The sequence below is a fragment of the Lithobates pipiens genome, unplaced genomic scaffold (assembly GCF_037356315.1).
Source record: "Lithobates pipiens isolate NorthernLeopardFrog02 unplaced genomic scaffold, aLitPip1_a1.2 Scaffold_18, whole genome shotgun sequence".
Lineage (NCBI taxonomy): Eukaryota > Metazoa > Chordata > Amphibia > Anura > Ranidae > Lithobates > Lithobates pipiens.
The window spans coordinates 327835455-327841420 of record NW_027507758.1 but is presented as its reverse complement, the minus strand read 5'-3'; the positions used below and the strand labels follow the sequence as shown (position 1 = coordinate 327841420).

Here is a 5966-nt window from a genome sequence, read left to right as displayed (position 1 = left end):
TGGCACTGTGCTGCTTTAACTGGTAATTGCGCGGTCATGCAATGCTGTACCCAAACAAAATTCGTCCTTTTTTCCCACAAATAGAGCTTTCTTTTGGTGGTCATTGATCACCTCTGCGGTTTTTATTTTCCGCGATATAAATGAAAAAAGATTGAAAATTTTGAAAGATATTTTCTTTTTGTTATAAAAAAAATACAATAAACTCAATTTTAGTCATACATTTAGGCCAAAATGTATTCAGCCACATGTCTCGGGTAAAAAATAAATTCAAAAAGCGTATATTGATTGGTTTGCGCAAAAGTTATAAAGTCTACAAACCAGGGTATTTACGCAGCTTTTAGTTTATGACTGCCTATCTCATTTCTTGAGGTTCTAAAATGGCAGAGCAATAGAATTCCCCCAAATGACTCAATTTTGTAAAGTAGACACCCAGAGGAATTTGAGAGGCATGTTGAGCACATTTTTTTGTCATAAGCGATTGAAAAATGAGAAAAAAAAAAAAATGTACACAAAGTTGTCATTGAATTCATATATTGTTCAAACATGCCATGGGCATATGTGAAATTACACCCCAAAATAAATTCTGTTGCTTCTCCTGAGTACAGGGATACCTCATGTGTGAGACTTTCTGGCAGTCTAGCCATGTACAGGACCCCAAAACCAATCACCACCTTCAGGCTTTCTAAGCACGTAAATTCTTGATTTCACTCCTCACCACCTATTACAGTTTCTGAGTCCATGAAATGCCCAGACAGCATAAACCCCCCCCCCCCCTCCCCCCATGACACCATTTTGGAAAGTAGACACCCCAAGCTATCTGCTGAAAGAAATGTTGAGTATTTTGCAGAACTTGCTTTTGTCACAATGTATTGAAAATGGAAAAAAGAAAAAAAAAATCTTTTTCTTTCTTAGTTTTCAAAAAAAATTTAGAGCTGAAAAATACTCGTCATGCCTCTTAGCAAATACCTTGGGGTATCTACTTTCCAAAATGGGGTTATGGGGGGGGGGTGGGGTTGTGCTATCTGGACATATCAGAGCCTCCGTAACTGTTATAGGTAATGAGAAGTGAAATCACCATTTTACACCCTTATGCTGCGTACACACGATCGGAAATCCCGCCAGCAAACGTCCGATGTGAGATTTTGGTCGGAAAATACGGCTGTGTGTATGCTCCATCGGACTTATGCTGGCGGAATTCCCACCAGCAAAATATTGAGAGCAGGTATTTTTTGGTCGGAAAAAGTTCAGATCGGAAATTCCGATTGTCTGTAGCAATTCCTACGCATGTTCAGAAACAATTCAACGCATGTTAGGAAGCATTGAACTTAATTTTCTCGGCTCGTCATAGCTTTGTACGTCACCGCGTTCTTGACGATCGAAAGTTCAGAGAAGTTTTGTGTGACCGTGTGTATGCAAGGCTATCTTGAGCAGAATTCCGTTGGAAAAATCATCCAAGATTTCGGATGGAAATTCCGCTCGCCCAGCTCCTTGAACCCCACTTACCCGGAGAACACAATGGCTTCATAGGAGGGATTCCCCCATCAACACTGACTGTGTTGATGGGTGAATCAAGCAATTTTCTTCCCTGGCAGGCATATTCTATGGCCTGTCTAACTAAGTAGACTATTCGACATTGAGCCATGCTATGCTGCGAAAACAGTTTGGAGAATACAAGGTCACACCCTTTACACAAAGACACTACACCACACCATTTTGCCTATTTTCGAAGAATACATTAACAATGCACATTCTAAAAGTAATTTCTTATAATAAATAAAATGTAGATGCAAATTTTTAGCAAACAGTGTTACTATTATAAAGTAAGCATACATGTAATAATTAGAAAAGAAATGTCACTTTCCATTTCATGTTGAGGGTTTGTCTAAAAATTATCTAAAAAATGTTTGTATACCTTTTGAATATTTTGATCCATTTAATTTACTAGTCAAAATGTGTGCTCAGAAAGAGAAGGAATGCAATGAAGGGAAAATCTGAAGATCTTGTCTCTATATTCCTATATATCTTTTTGCCCTTATGTCACTTGTCACTTTTCTGTCCCCTCTCCATTTATACACCAAAGCAATACATAAGTAAGCCTCGAAACCACATAGGTCAATACGTTGATGGTATTTTGATATTATGGGACTACCCTAAGAAATGTATTCATAAATTTGTGGGTTTGTTGAACAATGATTCAATTGGAAAATGACCCTGCCTTTAAATATTTGGTTTGCTTTAAAGATATATATATATATATATATATATATATATATATATATATATATATATATATACTATATTACCAAATGTATTGGAACGCCTGCCTTTACATCCACATGAACTTTAATGGCATCCCAGTCTTAGTCCGTAGGATTCAAAATTGAGTTGGCCCACCCTTTGCAGCTATAGCAACTTCAACACTTCTGGGAAGGCTGTCCATAAGGTTTAGGAGTGTGTCTATGAGAGTGTTTGACCATTCTTCCAGAAGCGAATTTGTGAGGTCAGGCACTGGTGTGAACGAGAAGGGCTTGCAGTTTCTGCTCTAATTCGCCCCAAAGGTGTTCTATTGGGTTGGGGTCAGGACTCTGTGAAGGCCAGTCAAAGTTCCTTCACCCCAAACTTGCTCATCCATGTCTTTATGGATCTTGCTTTGTACACTGGTCCAAATAATTTGGTTAAGGGGGGGATTATGGTGTGAAGTTGTTTTTCAGGGGTTGGGCTTGGCTACTTATTTCCAGTAAAGGGAATTCTTAAGGCATCAGCTTACCAAGACATTTTGGACAATTTCATGCTCCCAGCTTTGTGGGAACAGTTTGGGAATGGTCCCTTCCTGTTTAGACATGACTGCGCACCAGTGCACAAACAAGGTCCATAAAGACATTTATGAGCGAGTTTGGGGTGGAGGAATTTGACTGGCCTGCATAAAGTCCTGACCATAACCCGATAGAACACCTTTGGGATTAGAGTGGAGACTGTGAGCCAGACCTTCTCATCCAACATCAGTGTCTGACCTCACAAATGTACTTTTGGAAGGATGGTCAAACATTCCCATAGACACACCCATAAACCTTGTGGACAGCCTACCCAGAAGAGTTGAAGCTGATATAGCTGCAAACGGTGGGCCAACTCAATATTGAACCGTACAAACTAAGATTGGGATGCCATTAAATTCATGTGTATGTAAAGGCAGGTGTCCCAATACTTTTGGTAAAATCGTGTATACTATAAATCTACCACTACGTAACAGTATGACAATCATCACCCAGGTTCTCTTTGAATGGTATCTGAATTGGACAATTTATTACGGGGAGACACAACTACTCCAGAATGGAAGATTTTGAGAAAAAATAACCAATGAATACACTGAAAGTGGCTTATAATCAGGAAAAATGCTCTAAAAGGGAGTTGTTGCTAAGCCATACCCCAGGCATGGAAGAAGATAAAAATAAGTAGAGGTTGATGATTAGAACCTTAGCAACAAAAAAAAACACACTACCCGAAGGGTTTGGAGAGTGCTGCTCACCCCGAATAGGCAAAAAAATAGAAGAACAGATTCCCCCACAGTGGGGTTTTTAGGCAGCAACAGCAATAAATGTATAGAAGTATGGTATAAAAAATTAAATATTTATTAATATAGAAAAATGTAGCACATAAGTTAAAACATGAGCTCCACTGTACAAATAAAAGATCAAAATGAATCAAAAGTAGATAATAAACAATGGATGTACACTTGCAGACGCGACTATTACAAACACTGTACAGATTCGGCAACAGTGAAGATATAGTCCTGACACATTTCAACCCACTACAGGGGTCTTCTTCAGAGAAATGGTCCGATGATGCACATCCAAAAGGATGAAAGAAGTAGTCCTAGTGGAGTTCCCTTTTAAAAGGACCGCCTCACTATCCCCCACATACAGAGAGTCCCGAAGCCCACAATGTCACCGAATACTAAGGGAGGAAGTTAGAGTCCAGTGGTGTGGCTTGCAAGAAGTCACACTTGTTCCTCGCCTACTTTAAAACAGGAAGTGGGTGCAGGCATTGGCAGTCGGAAGGTGGGGCAGATCGCACCTGATTGTATAATATTAGGAGGGGGCTCCAAAAAGAGGAGGTTGTAAGGAAGGACCCAGCCCGGGATGGGTCACAAACACAGTCACCCTCTCTTGTGCAATACCCAAGGGGTTAAATCACCCAATCCTCTGAAAGCTAGGAGTTCACACAGCCTTCCTCATGAGGAGATAGAGATTCTGAAACTCGTGGTTGTTCCTCTCCACGGAAATCTTTAGTAAAAGGCGAAAGATTTATTCGATCTGAAGATAAATCAGAGTATTCTCTGTTTTTTTCTCTGGGAAGATTAAGGGTAGAAAACAAAATGCCCAAACTCACAAAAACATGAGTTTAACAGCAGCAGTGTGCATGAGGCCTAAAGGAGATTTACCCTCTCTGTTTGTCTTGTTTACTGTTATCACAAGAGTTAAAGTGAAAGAAAATCCCAACTTTTGTCTTTAGAACAGGAATAAAAGGAAAATCTTCTGGAGACCCTGGTGTGGTGACAGCTAGGGATTCCCTCACTTTGGATGGATTTCCTCCCACTCCTTGTTGTGGCTACAGGACAGGAGGTGAAAGGAAATCTCCCCAATGGGACACAGATGGCAAAAGAAAAATTACAGAAGTTATAACCCTCCCTTACTCTATCCTCCGATTTTTGCTTTTATTTCTTACTTAACCACTTGAAGCCTGCGCTATAGCCGAAAGACGCTTACATGACGGGCTTAAATTGCCGGGAGGACCTACATGGACATCTTCCCATGCTCGCGCTGCCCGGCTTGCTCTGTGATCACCGGGACCTCAGGACTCGGCTGATCACAGATCGGAGTAAAGGGCCGATCCCGATGTAAACAGAAGATCAGTAATCTGCTTTTTTTCCCCTCATACTAACATTGTAAGGAGAAAAAACAAGCCATTTTTTCTCCTTACGACATCTGCCCCACACACCAGCAGCCACTGCTGCTAAGCAGTGCCCACCAGTACCACCTACCAGTGCCCACCAGTACCACCTACCAGTGCCACCTACCAGTGCCCATCAGTACTGCTAAGCAGTACCCCCCAGTGCCACCGACCAGTGCCCATCGGTGCTGCCAATCAGTGTCCACCAGTGCCACATATCAGTGCCACCTACCAGTACCCAACAGTGCTGCCCATCAGTGTTACCTATCAGTGCTGTCTATCAGTACCACCTACCAGTGCCTATCAGTACTGCCCATCAGTGCAGCCTCATCCGTGCCTTCCTGAACAGTGCCCACCAGTGCCACCTCATCAATGCCACCTATCATTGTCCATCAGTGCCGCCTTGTTAGTGCAGCCTATCAATGCCCATTAGCGCAGCCTCATCAGCGCACATCAATGAAAGAGAAAATCCCTGTTTGCAAAATTTTATAATGGACCGCACCCGAGTGACACATAGCAGAGGGGTGACACCATCAAGAAGGAAGTGATATCCAAGCACGTTGGTGTCACCCCCCATCTGTGACAGCGTACAGATCTGCCCGAATCTAGCCTCCCCTGCAGGGCACTGTGGCAGACTAGACAGGAGAGAGTCTGCTGGAGGGAGCTTGTGTGAGACACCCTGTTTTACCACACCAGGTGACACCCATCCTAGTGACACCACTGAAGCTAGTTCCGCAATAAGCAATATATAAACGAAAACAAAGGATAATAGCACCAATAATAATATGGTCTGTGTAGAGGCCTCAGAGTTTATGCCATTACAAACCTCTTTTTTTAATACAATAATACATAGGAGCACCATGTTCATCACATTTGTTCGGGTAGTTACCTGCAGTGTATTGTTAGAGGTTTGCTGTGTGGGTATTGATGTCACTGGAGTTTCATACCAGGGTCTCCACATCCTCGCACACCTGGAAAATACACAAATGCTCTCAGTGTGACCACTTACAGAAGACAAC

The 5966-nt window shown here is 42.0% G+C and overlaps 1 pseudogene; it reads right to left on the bottom strand.

Annotated features, from left to right (window-relative positions):
* Positions 1-4224: 4224 nt before the first annotated feature.
* Positions 4225-4330, bottom strand: LOC143990673 (U5 spliceosomal RNA; annotated as a pseudogene).
* Between the last annotated feature and the right edge of the window lie 1636 nt (positions 4331-5966).